We start from the raw sequence: 17,143 nt of genomic DNA, 5'->3' as shown, positions 1-17,143 counted from the left end.
AATCAATCTCCTTACTGAAAACTGACTCAAAGTAATAATTTACTTATGAGGTCACCCTGACTTTACCTTTAATCTTGATGTTACAGTCACAGTGTAATCATGTCTCATCTTTCTCCTCTCTCTTTTCATGTGACTAGAGAACTTACTGAAGTTTCTCATAAGTTCTTGAAAAACGCTTAACCCAATTTTACTTAGGAAGCTCACCTTTGTAACAAACTTCCTCCATATCTACATATCCCTTCTGAAATTTCAAATTATCTACTTCAGATGCAAAGCTTTTGTCTTCTGTGTGTGTGTGTGTAACAGTTCTAAATTGTTTTGCACTTTTGACTTAAAACAACCCCTAGTTCTCCAGCTCTCAAGTCTAGCTGACCTTGCTAGGAAGCTTTCTTAATTCCTCAGAATTTGCTTTTTAAAATATGAAAGTTGCTATAAATCTGCACTTCCTTTAAATGTAATCAACGTGTGACCAGATTAGCCAAGAATCTTTTCTCATGAAAGTTCTCCTATAGTATTGTCACAACATACCAAAATCAAATGTCAAAAATCTCTTCTTGCTGGTTCACTGGCACTGCAGTGAAAAAACAGTGTTCTTATTTCTAAGAAAACTGGACTCAACCTTTGTTAGTAACACTTGCTCTCAAATTTGTAACTAGGAACTAATCTTCCATAATGGTCTGCATTTCGCAAGTATTTAACAACTTTAGGATACCACATACTACATCAAAATCTTTATCTTAGCAGTATCTCATTTGAAACTCATGTTAAGTGAGATTGATCCAGATAAAATTGTCTCTTTGCTGTTTGCAATATAACTAGTATGTTCTGAACCCTTCAGTACCTGTGCCAGCTGTATTAGTCATTCAGCCATATTTCTGTTAAACCAACATTACCAAGTTTCAAAGTGAAGGGTTATTCCCTTTTTTTTTACATTTAGGCACAAAATTCCAAGCCATGATTTGTGGTGCACAGACAGTTTCAGGTCAAGGTAACTGTGCTCCTTTCATTATCTATATCATTAACCTGGAAAGCCCCATAAAAACTTGGTTTCTTTACCTTTGCTGCTGCTTGCTGTCAAACTTACTGCTATTTTGTCTGTTTGTCACCTTTCTACTTATTAAAAACAAGTAAGGAGACTACATAAGTTCTTACCTTCACTTTGTTTTAAAGCTTTTCATACTATTCATACCAAAGCAAGTATTCTAGTCAATTCACAGTTAAGGGATCTATTTCTGTGAATGCAATCTAAGCTTGCACAACTGGTAATTGTGCATGTACCACACTCACTACATAAACAAATTTCAATTGACATAACTTGACATTTTTATCTAAGCTACATCAGATACAATCTCTTCTTCTGATGCTGCATCTAATTCAGATGAAGCAAAACAGAATAGTGAATTTTAGGAAGTAATGCTTGCATTCTACAAGCAGTACAGTTATGTGCCTTGTCATTAATTTCTCTCCAAGTGCTCATTTCCAACAATAATATCACAATAGTCCTTTCCATCAAGTCATTAAATAAAACCAACTCATAGTGTTGAAAATCTTTACAAAAATGTTAATTGCAAATGTTTTAGTTCATGACATTGAAGCACGAATCAAAGCTCTTTTAGTCGTTGTATTTGTTGTTTGCAACACGGAGAAAGAGTTAAAGTGGAGACGAGTACAGACGTCTTTAACTTTGACAGGATAAGAGGGAAAACATTCCCATTAAAGCAAATACCAGTTAAATATAACATGAAAGTGAACCTAATTCCATATGCTTGCTTTAATGTGGTACATCAAAAGTGTTAATGGCAAGTGAGTTGACTGTATATAAAAAATATATTTACTGGCTACTCCTCTGAGAACAGGACTTGGGGTGGGGTTTTTTTTTTGTTTTTTTGGTTTTTTTTTCTGAAGTTGCTTTCCTATTCCAGAGGATTTCAAAATACAAATCTGAGTGATTGTTTCACCCACCCTGACATGGGAATACTACTTATGTGGTTTGGGAATTGACACATTGCTGGTTTCTGCCCTGAATTTCTATGTTTTAAACTGTTTATATTTCATGGTTTTGCATCTCTTGGCTAACAAAGTTTTGAGATGAACTCTGGTTTGCATTTCAGTGAAGAATGCAACCAAACATCCTGGAAAATGCATACTCAAACCAACTCTTGCATGTAAGAAGCTACCACATAAATGAATCAATTACATATTAGGAAGCAGAAATGTGCTGCAGACTTCTCTGTTCAGTTGAGTAAGGATCTTTTACCTTCTATTTAGCTTAAAATGTAACTCTACCTGAAGAATGATCAGGGAAGATCTTCCCTAGGGAGCACATGATTTAAGTTGTACTGCAGAAACTTAGAGGAATATTTGGTTTAGGATGTGCTTTGTATGCTGACCCGAACACTGTTTTGCCTTATGATATTTACTTCAATTCCACGGTCATGGAACAGTGCTTAGTTTTCCTGCAGGTTAGAATCTCTCCAAGTTCAGTAAACCTGACTAAATGGCCTGAAAGGAACTGCTGAATATCAAGTGCAGCTTTTTCATAGAGTTCACTTTTTCTGCTCCAATTACACACCAATCATTTTAAAACTACTGTTCTTTAGAATACATTTTTTCATCTACTCCTTCCATCTCATGCTTCATTCAGAATGTACGTCTAGAAGCTTTAAAAGGTTAAACTAACAGAGACACACATAGCTTGGCTTTAAGGCATTTGCACTTTCATTTGCTTCCTATTTTGCATTTAAAAAAAAAATATTAAACTGAGTTCACTTAGGCAAATCTCAAGAGCAGAGGGTTTTTTTTTCCCTTCTTTCACAGCTAACAGGCCATAAAAATCCTCCAGCTCATCCGCCAGCATATTGCCACTAGGGAACTGAGAAAAAATCCCCAAGATTTTGCTTTTCTGAACTGGAAGCTAGAATTCCCTGGAGAAGACATATTGTGGAAAATACTTAAAAGAAATAATTGCTGGCTGCCATGAGGACTTTGACAGCCCGCACAGAGCATCTCTTGAAGAGAAACAGCAGTTGGAGTAAGAATATCTGAAGGGACAGCTTTGAGATTTGACATAATTTTCACGCATTTCTGCTTGAAATTTCTGCTGCATCATGTCAGGTAGCAAGTTTTGCTGTAACCTCCAGACTGCCTTTGCACTACCTATCAGACCTGAAGAAGCTCATCTACTGATTTTCTTTAAGCTTATTTGTAATTCATGTATAAAACCTAAAATCCTATTTAGCATTCAAATCTTGTTAAAGAGAACAGATCACCATGGAAAACAGACAAAAGACAAAATTAAGCCTGTTAATAACAACAAATGAAAATAAGTGGAAAACTGAAACAACAAGAGATCTCATTTACATCAAGTGAAATATTGATCGAGTGTGGTGGACTACGAAAGCTGGAATTTTAATTTTCTAAACTGTAAGCCTTAGGTAGAAGCTTGATTTCATAACTGGATCCACATATTCTTGTACATAAGAAATCATTCTTGTTTGTTATTTTAAGCCAACAAGGCAGCACAAGGTTGTTTTGTATGCATGAGACCAAGGGGCAGAACAAGTGTTGCTACTCCAATGCCAACAGAGGACTGTGAAGTGAAGGGCACTGAACATGACTAGGCATATTTCTATTTGGGAAAAGGTTATTACAAATTAATACACGTAGAAGAGAGACTGAGGATTAAAGGGGACTAGAGGGCACTGAAATTATAGGGCCTTGACAAGGCACTTTAACTCATTTTTAGACTCAATAAATCAAATTTCACTTTCCTTTTTACTGTCAAGTACACATCAAATCTGAGAATTCTTTACAAAATATGTACCTGCTTACAATTATCTGACTTGGAAAATATTTCACCTCACATTTCTGATTCTTCTGTAACATGGGTACGCTTCTCCCACGTAAACAGATCAGTGTGTGTTTCTCAGGGCTTTTCTGTTTGATTTGGTTTAGGTTTTGGGTTTGATTTTTTTTAATAGCTTACTGACTTTATTTCTAATGTTGTTTTTCCCTTTCTGGCCAAAATATTTAACTATTGTAGACCAATAATCAATTTCTTAGAATGATACAGGACACAGAAACACTGCTTAAGGCTTAATTGGACCTCAGACTAACACCATTGCCCAGCAGTAAAGTGTCTCACTGAGTGAGAATTGTGGGCTACTTCCTCTGATACGTTAACCTGTGCAGAGGCATCAGCTGTATTCGTTTCTCTAACAGATGCAGGGAATACAAAATCACTTCCCAATTGCTTTGAAGATTAAACAACTGGCAATTCTGACAACATCCAGAAGGTGGCATATGTCACATGCAATACACTGAAACTGCACAAATGCAGAAAAAGCCCTCTGAAAAATCCTGTCACTAGTTAGCATGTCATTTATAATTCTTACTTATGTAAGGCACAGAAATAAGAATCTCAAAGTGATTAAAATGCAAAGCTGAAACACAAACCTAAAGTTGTTTCAAACAATGGAAACCATTTTTCTTGTATTCTCTTAAAATAGAACTGCTTTCAGTATAAGTTACAATTCGTCGTCTGCAGTCTTGGTATCAAAGAAGAATTTAATTAAGTAAAAAAGCCATTTTATATTATAATGATTTTATGAAACTCGATACTAATTTTCAGGACTTTGTAACATTTACAATAGCATAATGAATCTCAAAGATTGTTTAAAAAAAAATCTGAAATTTCATTCAAATTATAAAATCACTTACTTTCAGGGGTATCTAAGCATAAAGACTATTTTTAATATTTTATGCAACTAGGTCTGTAAAAATAGACTTAGAGTCTTATGGAATGTGCCAAAACAGGATGCCTGTCACATATTTTTTCCATTTTAAATGGAAACATAGCTATTCTTTAAAAGCTAGAGATGTAGACTGTGCTAACATGGGTGGAAGTAACTGATGAAATTAAGAGGGGAAGGTCACAGAATGTAACTGAATTGTCCAACCATGACTCATGACATTAATTGAGTTTTTAATGCCTTTAGGTTACCAGGCTTCATAGCTCTCAAATCCCACTTGACTCTCCATATCACCTGCCCATATTCACAACTGGACACCTCTTTCTATTTTAGAACCTTCCAAAAGCACTTTTGAATCCTGAACTTCTGGCTGTGTATCTAAGACTGTAATTAATTAACTGATTTACCAATGTTTCTTAGCCTACTAAGAGCGTAAGCAAAGTTATTCTTGAGGAAGAAAATATCTAACTAGTCAATAGTAAGAAAACAGGGGTTTTACTTTTTTTGGTTAATGTAGTCTGTGGCTTTTATTTACAGTAATCCAATTATTTCATTTTTAAGTACCCTACTGAGCCTTTTGTCCTCTAGCAGAGCAAATTGCTCTTTAATCTACGAATTTGCATAGATCAGATTATGAGTTAGGTTTCTAATACCATCTTCATCAAGACTCTTCAAAGATCTACTTATACGTATCAGAATAAAAAATTCATACCTCTTAATAGGGCTTGAAATTAAAAATTATGTGCTACCCTGTAGAAGCTCACCTCTGAATCTATTTATGAAATGGAAAAACTGTTGTGGGGTACAGATGATATAGAGTAAAATACATTAAACTTTCTTAAACCTAAGGATTTTCAAAGGGAGGCCTAAAAATAAATTAATTTTTTTCTTAATTCTTTCTGCTTCTAAATATTCTTTCGGACCTATATAAACTTTTTTTAAAGGAACAACTTCTCCAGTTCCAGGAAGAGAGCTTTAGATGTTTCTTAGCTGCTACAGGCTAATAAAAGTAAAGTTTGAATAAAGTATGTGTTTTCCTTGGTGAAAAATACAACGATATGATCTCTTTGCTCAGCAAACAGAAGTCTATGATAAATCTCATTTATTTTTAATAGGCAAGACTCCTTATTTTCAACATGACTACATAATTATCCCAGCAACAAAGCAGCGCAGCATCTTCTGGGGAACTGACACCTCATAAACATCTAGTGTTGCAAGCAAAAAACACTTTTTTTTAATAAATACAAGCAGTCAAGGAATATAATCAAAATTGTTTAAGAAATTATAAAAACTAAGAAGCTCTTCACTGATCAGTTCAAAGAGATCAAAAGAGAACAATGGCTTAGTATTCCTCAACAGCATCTTGTAGCTTCTGCGCTGAATAACAATAACAAACCCATGATTTTATGCCTAGGTCAGTTCTTTCCCTGTTTCTTCCTCTCTATAAGTCCAAACTATATTGACAATTTGTACTAACTGGCATTTTGGTATGTGTCATGGGGATATCTGGCCCCTGAGAACTGAAGCACAATTGCTAACCTATTTCATACAGAACAAACAGTTGGCAATTTTCAGTTGCTAACAGTTCGCTGTTCCTCCCAACAAGAAGGGAAGAGGTGAAAATCACAATTCTCTGAGCCTTACACCTCATCTCTATTTCTGAACTCTTGTGAGCTGGGGAAGGAATGACATGTATCATTTTTAAAGTAAATGTCTACAATAAGAGTTATGCCTTTAAAAATGCAGCACACAGGTTATTACCTCTAAGTAACATCAATCTCAGTCACCATATGTGAGAATATATTTTCCCAAGGTCAGACTCTTTGTAACATTTTCTGCCAAACTGCAGCTCAGGCTGATAGCTGCATCCGCGCGTCTCTAAAGAAAGACATTAATTGAAATATCGCATGCTGCTGCTCTAGTTACAGTAATCCTCAAGCTATCTGACTGAAAAGGGGAAGCACAGGCCTAGTCAAAATGCAGGCTAGATGATAAAATGTGAAGTAAAAACGTTAAAGATACATTCTGGTTGTCAGCGTTACATCACTCAGGCACCCACCACTGAAGCAAAGGGCAGAGGGGCTCAGCACCACAGAATCAACGAGGAGATGCTACTCATGAGTCACTGCTCCTTAGGGCTACGTGGGCTCTCCCCATGACACAAGGAGCTCAAAGATGAAAGAGTTATGACTCATGGCATCGATGGACAGAAAGACCCTCATTCTGCTCAGTTAAAAAAAAAAAAAATGTGGGTTCAGAAAGGCTCTGGTGACATATGGTCTGTGCACAATAGAGCATGACTTCAACTTGTCTCCAAGTAGGGCAAGAGCCACACTGGCCGTAATGAAATAGTTGGGTAACAGATCAGGGTAACAAGAATCAAACATCATGCAGGCGTTACCTTTCTGTTTGATTCCTACTACAACATTTCAGCCTTCACAATGTGAAGGCTGTAGCACTTTTGTCCTCTTCTCATAGCGTACTACATGCCAGTCTGCACTGAAAATTTAGGAGCAGTTTAAGGTACTGGTTATTCCTGATATTATGGACAATAAATGATAAGTATGTGCAAATTATGGAATGAGAGAAAAAACAGCAGGTGCATTCAGTTCTACATTGTTCATAATCATCCCAATTAACTGAATTAGAATTTATATGCTGATAATGTAAATTACTACTGTGAAACAGATGCAGGGAAAAAAACCCTACACTTAGCACTTCTTTGAAAACAAGAAATGTTGAATTATTTCAAAATATTTCCAAACTATCAACAAGAACTATAGAAATATCAAACTAATTACCTGCAGAAATGTCATTTGCAACATCAGCTCTTTTATTGTAGATGAAACATCTTCAATAAAAACAAACAGAAAGCTCCGGTATCTGTTCTGTAAAATTAATGTGGTTTTAAAATGCCCCAAATTCTCCTTTATATTACATGTTTTTCATGCCTACCTCAGCATATTTGAAACACTGAAAAGGTTTGTGTATGTATAAGCTCTTAATTGGCACTACTTCAGATTCATTTTATATAGAGTAATCAAAACTAATTGTAACTGTTCCTTAAACAACATTATTAAGGTATTTTTGCAAACCACGTTGCCCCACATGTTTTAAGTGGCCTAGAAGAATACAGTAGACATGTTTTTCTTGGCCTTAAGGTCTCTATTCTGGTAAATGTTGGGACACAATGACAGAGCTGGAAACAGTTTATTGGCAGAGAGTAAGTCTGACTAAAAATGCCCTTTTCGGACATGGCCAAATTACCCACAGTTTCAAGCCAGATTTGGCAAAGAATTCTGGCTGGATAAAAATCCTGGGATAGCTTTTTGGACTTTTTAGGAGCAATTTTCTAAACAAATTGTTTCAACCTTTTGTTTTGAAAGGGGATTTTCATTTCAGAATTGGCCTATTAAAAAAATATATAGAAAAAGTTATTCAACTGACATCGGTTTTATTCAGCTAAAACAAATTATGCACTCTTTTCATAATTATATCCTCCATACCAAAACACTCATAACTTGTACTGCTCTATGCCAAAACACTCCTGCAATGGCTAACAAAAGAGCAACAGAAAACAAAAGATCTAGCCATATGTTACTTTTTACCTATATACTTTCATGTATCTTCCTCCAAAAGTACCAAATTTTTGCACTTAAGTACAGTTCTCCCTTCCCTTTCCTTCCTATCCAATCCAATCCTTACTGAATTCTTTGATTTATTACTTTGTCAACGATATGGTTGGATATTGTATTAACAAAGTCAAGTGATGACGCCTTTGGGTCAGAGATAAATCTTTTTGCTGCTTATATTAACCTTTATTATGCTTATATAAATCAATGGTTTCTAACATAAGCCGTCTGAAGTAAAAGTTAAATACAACCCTGTTTATATTGCCACATGATAAATTCTGCTTGAAAAGCAGACTATTTTATTAATACTGGAATTATGATAGAAACTGAAAAAATAGGAAATTCCTGAATAGAGATGAAATATAGCACCTGTTCTCAAGCTAAGCACAATAGATCTGTTTTAGACTTGGTTGTCAACTGACACATGGTTCATTTTACTCAAATTACTGTTTATATCTCAAAAATAAGGCCAAATTTGATTCTTGCAATCTACTTTGAGCTCCCATTCATGAGGAAAGTTTTTCCTGAGATGAAGAAGCATCTTCTAAGAGCTTCTAAAGATTTTTAAATAACTTGTTTGTTTGTTCATGTTATTCATAATATAGCATGCCAAAGACTAAACAAATAAGAATATTGCAGTGGCAAAGCCTAACACTAAAAATTTTAGGAAATGTCAGAATCATGCATTTTTGTCCCACCTTAATTCACCTTGTTTATGTGTACTCTTAGGAGTTAAAGCATCATCATGCACTAGAGCAAGATCTGCCAAACCGTAAGCCAGTACTTATTACCAGGATGTAGTCCCATGAACAAACCCAAAAACACAGGCATTATCACAAGGCCAAAACCAGCAATTTTATTCAAGCAAAACTTGAGAGCCGTGTGGAACGACGCAACCACAAAACCAAACAGTTTCTATCCACAAAATGACTTCCCACAGAGAAAAGAAGGGATTCACACTTCATAATGTAGTGCATGTTCTCCTTGTGATTTCTTTGGAAGTTTAGGAAAACTACTTGCCAGATTTTTTTCCCTCTTCATATTTGTGCAGACTGTTGTATACCAGAAGTGTGTATGTGTTGGAAGTATTTAAGTACCCACTTCTGGACCCTTTGTTCACATTGCATTCTGAGTTGCTGTGAAAGTAAAAAAACTATAAAAATGCAAAATAGGATTGTTCTGAATGATGGATGCTTATTCAACTGCAAGGATAGTGACATCTATATTCATACTGTAGAGAGAGGTTCAATGTTCTCTTTAGTAATCTTCAATCATTGCTCACCACAGGTAATGTTGAGTGCCCAGCAGCTCCCCTGCCAAGGTTTGCACAGATCTCCTTCCTCAGATGAGGGGTTAGGGATTACCGTCCCCCCATCTCACACTTCAAGTAGAGATGTACCTGGCTTACTTATGTAATTTATATTTTAATTATTCTGAGTAAAATATGTGCAAAAGATAAGTAAGTAGTTACACTGACACTGCGAAGTTCAAATGTATAACGTCCCCCTTTGTTCTTGTAGCTTTCTCAACTATGTATTCAGTTAAGTAATAATCATGTTAAAATAGCAATCACACTTGAAACAGTTCACTGAAAACATCAAAATGCTAGATAATATTACAGCCTACAGATTCTTTCATAGTGTCATATAGCTTTCTTAAATAAGCCCAACTTTTAAAATATTCCTGCATTAGGATTTTTAATAAACTTAAAATAAAAGATATGGTAAGTCCAAGTAATAGATGATAACTACAACTACACAGTTTAATGAAGCTTTTTGAATGTGAAGATATTTATCCCTCCTTTTTAAATGGAATTGAATTTAAATAAGCATTCCCATCTATCAAGGAACAATGGCAATCTTCATTCATAATTTAATCATTCAAGGGAACCATAATTAAGAAAAAGCACTCCACTTTCTTACTGCTGAATCAAGAGCTACTTCAAAGTCCTTGGGACAAAATTGACAAAACATCAACCTCCTGTAATAATTTACTTCCATGAGCTATTTTGATTCCTCCTGTTAGGAGTATTTGTCTTTCAGAAAATTCAGAAAATTTGTCTTTCAGGAAATTCAGAAGTAGCATATGTGATAAGTGAGTACAATTTAAGGAAGGCTTTATGTGGAAGCCAGAGGTACATTTATATCACTTCTTACTATTGGTCCATAAAGCAGAGCACACTGTGAGCTGGCAACCATGCTGGCTTGTGGCATGGTGGTTGCACTGGTGCACTGTTCTTATCAGTTGCAGAGTAAAAAAAATCAAGAACCCTTTTCTTCAAAGAAGACAACTCTAAAATGAAACATTAGTTCTTCATCAGACACCTACACAACAGATTTTGGAATCAACAATACTCAAGAAATGCAATTTCATGAGAAATGTGTTTAGTACTTACCACTAATGTTTACTAATGTGACCTCTTTCAATGATTCATAAGAAATTACTAAGGTAGCTATTAAGATCTACTGAATCATTCATGGAACATGCTAAGCACAATTCCCTGATAATGCAAGCTGATTTGAACAGATTAAATTTTAAATTCAAAGTGCATGTGAGCTGTGAAAGAAATTACTCAATGTTGGTGAAGCTTAACTTTCTATAGAAAATAGCAGAAGCTCATCCTTTATTTGTTTTTACAGTCTGGGGAAAGAGGGGTGGGAGGCAGGAAAGCAAACCAAGAGGGCAAGAAGAAATTGAGACACTAGTAAGCTGACGAACAGGTTTTCATAATTAAATACTACTTACAGAATGAAAGCCAGCCGTATATGGAAAAATATATTGCATTTCATTTAAATATGAAGACATATTCAGGTAGAAACTGAGTTTCCCAAACTTGAATAAGGGGAAATGTGCATGTTACATTTCAAAGACCATTATACAGTACATGTGTATTTAATTTACTACCAGCTGTCTAGGTCTTTATAAATCTTAATATATAATAAAGTATTGCATATTTAATATACAGGGAAATTTTCATTATTTAATGGACATGTCCATGAAAGATAAAAAAAATCAGCACAATTTCCAATTTGTTCATATCTAAAACATCTTTAAACTAGAATAAAGGAAATTATATGCTACTGAATTTCTTAGCTTTAGCAGACTCTTCCTTTTTTTAAGTCTGAAGTTACTCTTAAGATGTTGAATTTGTTTGTGGCCTTACAATGTTATACTTCAAGGGCATAAAATGTTGACTCCATCTAGGCAATACCTCCAACATGCAGCATTCCTAGCATACAGTAACATGATTTTATTCCATAATTCCAGCTAATATTCTAAGCAGTAAACATAAATGTATATACATTGACAAGTTAATTACTCCACAGTCAAGAATTCATTTGCAAGAGTATATTAAATTGTGACTACCATCAAAGTCTTCCTGTGGGGCATTTTATCTCATTAGTAATGTGTCTGACACGTGACTCAGAATTTTATAGTCATGAGGTCAAACTACAGCATTCGCATCTATAAATTAAGAAATAATTCCCCCCAGTTCAATCAATACTACTAGTTAGCAACTGGTACACAGCATATGATGTGTTTCTATCACTTCCACATAAGTAGAAATGTGTATCATTTTGTATTTCACCATACAGAGAAAAAAAAAATCACAGTTCTGAGAACAACAATGGCGATGAAATATGAAAAACAATTATAGGCCAGAAAAGCAGAACAACAGTCAAGAATAGCTTATATAAGAGAAAAGGCAAAAGCCAGTTTTGTTTCTTTGTAACCTGTTCTTAACCTTTAGCATAACAGGTTACAGCAAACAACATGTTTGCCTGTAAATAGTTCTTAAACTATCTTGAAGATGTAATCACACACATTCCATTAAAAAAATAATTTAAAAAATTGACACAAAGGGATCAACCTTATATTTAGCCTCGGAATTTTCAATCTGTATTTTGAGTTCTGCCGAAGGGGCAGGTCATTATTCAATAAGATCATGCAGTGAGAGGCTAAGCACACAAGATGAGAATTGCAAAAGCTATTACAAGTGTGGGATAATGATTTGCTAGCTAAATTAGAGGCTGGAAGAAAAGCCTGTTGATTTATGTTCAGTCTTGATCAGACTCAGACTATATTGATTGTAGGAAGGAAACAGCCTAGGATATTACGTTAGTTTTATCTACTTTTTGGTGCTGTGGTTCCCTCCAAGTCCTTCTTTCCTTTAGAAGCCCTATATACTCCTGCTTTTCACTCTGATTGTCTTGTATCTCAAAGTGAACATGGTGACCACTGACCATCAGTCCAGGACTGAGCAGGAGAACGATTCATCATGATGGTAAACCACAGCAGTCATTGTGACAGGCTATAAGAAGAAGAAAAGGAAAAGACTACCAAATTATGTTTTCTAATCCAAGTTAAGGAACAGAGGAGGGAGCTAAAAATGAGTCACTTCCTAGAAGTTCTGTCACATATTAGGCATTCAAATATGGTGCCTGCTCTTATCTTCCAAGTTGCTGGAATTGTTTTCTACTTTAAATATAAGGGGACAGAATGAGTAAACATGGAAAATAAAGGGCAGGAAAATACAAATACAGAGTTTCTAAGATAGAGCAGTGGTGGATAAAGGGAGCAACTGGGAAAGTAAAATACTGTGGACAAATTATAGAAAAGCAAATTCTTCAGAGAAAGCATTTAAAATTAACCGTATGTTGAACAGATCTAAGCATTATTTGCACATCTGTCAAGCACATCCTATCACTGAGGTTCTTTCATGACCAAGATATACGAGGGTATCACTAGGTACTGCGGGACAAACAATTCTGAATCAGCTGAGGTAAGAAGCACCAATCTAAAGTATTAGGACATCTCACATGTTACTACCTATGCCAAAATGAACAAATGAAACACATTTGTATCAGGGTCCCTATGTTTAGGGACTATACCTTTGGTAAATTAATTTCAGCCAAGAAGAGAAAGACAGACTCAAAAACGGTATACTTAAAGGGCTGGAAGTGGCCAAAAGACTCAATACCCCTGCATGTTTTCCTTAAGTAATCTGCTCTCAGTCCTGAAAGGAGAGTGAGAAAGCATCTCCAGAGAAGAATAAGGCGGCAGAGGAAAATTCAGGAACTTCCCTGTGACAGTTTTCCCACACAAGAGAGATGATTGCCCGCAGAGATGGTCAGAGAAAAGTTACGCAAAGCTCGAAGTTTTTAAAAAGTATCACACATAAAGCTAAATCATTTTATCCTAAACCCTATATAGTGACTTTTTCAAAGGACACAACAGGCACTGCACAAACCTTCCACTTGGCATTCCTGCTATTTAGTCTCTGAAGAACAGCCCTTTCATGAGCCTGCCCTGCCAACTAAACCTTCAAATGCTGTAGTTATGATCATCACGATCAGATGCTGGACTTGTTAATTCCCTCGCTATTGTAGTGACCTTAGCTTCCCAGTCTTCTGTTCTTTTTTTTAAGTAAAGGTAGCTAAGGTAACGATACTGAGAGATTACTTACAGCAAAGCCCACAGTACTTTTCACATCACTTGTATTTCATTTTTAAATTTGAAGGCCATTAAAACAATATTCATCTTCTGTGGCTCAGGAACACATTCTAGCTAGGTCAAATGATCTCTTTTATCATACAAAGCAGACACTGTAGATCAAGTCTGTAGATACTGATCAAGTCTTCACTGTCTATTTAAGATGCAGCTCACATTGACAGCTAAGCACTGATCTGGAGATCTAAAGGCTTAGAAACAAGGCTTATTTGTTAGTTTCTCCCTCTCTCACAAAGTGAATTAGATATTAGGTTTTAATCAGGTTTTAGTCAGTGTGTCTGGATTGTTTGGCTTGGTGAAGGGTGCTTCTTTGTCTTTGGAAAATTATAAGAAGGCAAAAGGAAGCAAATTTTTAAGTGTGATTTCTGATTTATGATTCACTTTTTCTTGAACAATGCTACTTTAAGTCATTGGATGTTGGGTTTTTCGGTAACTATATATTGCCAAAATAGTTTCCAGAGCTTGGAACAAATCCTCTTTCTGAAGCACTATAAACTTTGAGTAAATAATTAACAAACTTCCAGAGCTGTATTTCTACAGCAAAAAAACATCAAGACCATCATGTCTCAAGGTTTTTATTTAAATCATCTTTGATATTATTCTAACTGTAATTTGGTGAGCAATTGCTGAATGTATTAGCTTGGTCAGATTAAAAAAAAATTACAGCAAACCATGCTAAACTGGAGGATTTTTAAAGGTTATTTCTTTTGTTGCTCACTCATCACTGTTCAAAGAATATTCTAAAATATTCTTTGCTGTTTCATGCATATCTTTCACCTTATTATAGTTTCGGCTCCCTCTTTCATCCTTTAACTCACTTAACTAGTAAAAACTGGATTGTTCCATGCTCCTTTTATAGCTCTTCATTGGCTTTTGTTTTCAGTCATGCCTGTTTTCATGGGCACCTACACAGTGCTCAAGAGGGAATTTAGTATGTGTATGCAGGAGCTAGGCTACTCCTAGTATGCTTCTGAGAATGTCCGTGGAACAGCTTACGAAGCTTATTACTGTGTTCTCTCTTAATTACATTTCCCCCTTTTTAAAAAGTTTTTCTTCTATCATTAAGTTCAATGTTTAGATTTTTCACTTCCTCATTGTGTTTGATTACCAGCTTCTTACAGAACTCCACGTTTAACAAGTTTAAAAAGAAGAAATAAAGAATTGCATTCCAGATAAAACCTTTGGAGGTAGATGGCTGGATATAATACAACCTGGACAGGAAACTTGGGAATCTTTCTTAGTTCACACAAAGATTTGCAGTCTTCTTTTTCAACGGCAGCTGTTATCAATAGTGTAAGAAACTACATTTCCAAACCTCAGACTATTTTTGCCAAATTTTGCATCAGCCAAGACACCCAGGTTAATAGCCTATCACCCATCTTTCATTTGCTACATTACCTGAGACCATCTTCTTAAAAAGAAAGAAAACAAAAAACAAAACAGATCCCTGATACTGACTAATATAAATATTAAAGGGTCATCTCTTGGGAAATGGATCTGCATTTGCATAGAAATGGAATGAGCTTTCCCACAGGTAGAACCATACAAGATTTCCATGTTTCTGAGGTATTAAAATCAGTTCATCCACTCCGAAAACAAAACAAAAAACTTCTTAAAAATTAAAGCAAACAGAAGGAATTCAATTTTGATTAAGTAGTACAGAAAAACAACTACTTATATGCTGACTGGGGCCACAGGCATATCTTGAAATACAGATGGAGAACCCCTCGTTTGTACACTTATTTGAAGGTTGGAAGAGCCGTATGTTGAGAGCACAGGATGGCACGGGGGAGCTTGGTTTATAAAATCAAAACCTATAGGACCATCCATGTATTTTCTGTAGGCACTTTCTGTCAAAACCAAACATTGTTCTTTTATTTACTGAGCTTGTTCTTACACTATGATTCTCATGATCCTATGTACTTGGGCTAATCCAGCAAAGAAACCAGCAGAAACACTCAGTCATTCTATCTGAGGGCTCAGGCATCTAATGAGAATCAAGCCCTCTTATCCTGGAGGGGCAGAGTAATTTGTGGGTGTTTTTTTTCCCGATCAAGACTTGCAGGGTCTGAGAGACTCCAGCTTCCACTTTCCCACTGATTACTTAAAACTACTAAACAGAGTGTCTTGTCATTTCATGCTTCTGAAGAATGCAGTAGGCAATCACAGTACACGCTGACTGTGTAATCTACGATGAGCTTCTCTCTAAAAACCGGTGAGAAAAGTATGAAACAGCAACTGGAACACAGTACAACTAGATATTAAGTAATGTTAAATTGAATATACAAAGTAATGTAGACAAGGAGACTGTCAGCTACAAATCATGCTCCCCTCTAGCACATAATTTCTGCAGACTAGCAAAGCAGTGGTCTAGTACACTGGGTTGTGATTTTCTTTTTTATAGAAATTGATCCTCTTCTCTTCATTAGCAATTTTCAGCTTTCCCCTGTGAGAATAGTTCTGCACTAATATATTGTTATTTCATCATTTAGACAAATACTATATAATTAGCTTTTAATATGTCTCCATGAAATCTAAATCTTTAAACATCATTGATTTCTCTGAATTCCTTCCAACTTTCTGGTGGTGGTTTATCAAGGATTCAAACCTACTCCTTGCAACTCTGCAAAATGACAGGAAAATTTATTTCTGAGATCTGTGTGTAGTAATACAGAGTGATGCAGCAGGAAAGGTGACAGACTGGGTACCATTTCTGAAGAACTAGGCATCAAAACATGGACTGTAACTTACATTTCAATTCTGATGTATAGAGTCTCTAATTGGAGAATATGGGGCTTTTCCAGGCTTGGATCAAATATTTACTGATAAAGAACTCTACAGGCTGGACAGACTAATATTATTACCTGGTAAGAATACACTAGATACATTCAAATGTTCCACATACACCAGTGTTAAATAGAAAGAGAAAATAAGTTAGCACCAATGACTTACAGTATATAATGCTGTATCACATACAGACTTCTGTCAAGTGAATGTTAATTCCTTTTTATAGAACTAAATTACACATGATCAGCACAGATCCTTAAAGGAATCAGCTGGAGGCCTCTGTCTATCATAAAAAATGGTCATATGCTGTTAATCTGTTCTGCATTCCTTATATCCCATTTTCTTTTGAAGCCCTTAATGAAATACCTTGTCAGAAATCTACATGGTCTCCCATGTTCTGCAGGGAACAGACTAAAGCGGTATCTCAGGTGGATCCCAAGGGAAAGTGTGGCAGTTGAGCTG

At 35.6% G+C, this 17,143-nt stretch overlaps 1 protein-coding gene across 4 annotated transcripts in view; it reads right to left on the bottom strand.

Annotated features, from left to right (window-relative positions):
- Positions 1-17,143, bottom strand: part of NAV3 (neuron navigator 3) — a 563,826-nt gene that overhangs the window by 344,724 nt on the left and 201,959 nt on the right. The window lies entirely within an intron of this gene.

The sequence above is a fragment of the Phaenicophaeus curvirostris genome, chromosome 1 (assembly GCF_032191515.1).
Source record: "Phaenicophaeus curvirostris isolate KB17595 chromosome 1, BPBGC_Pcur_1.0, whole genome shotgun sequence".
NCBI classification, from domain to species: domain Eukaryota; kingdom Metazoa; phylum Chordata; class Aves; order Cuculiformes; family Cuculidae; genus Phaenicophaeus; species Phaenicophaeus curvirostris.
Note: the sequence above shows the minus strand (reverse complement) of the source record. Positions and strands in the feature narration are given on the sequence as shown.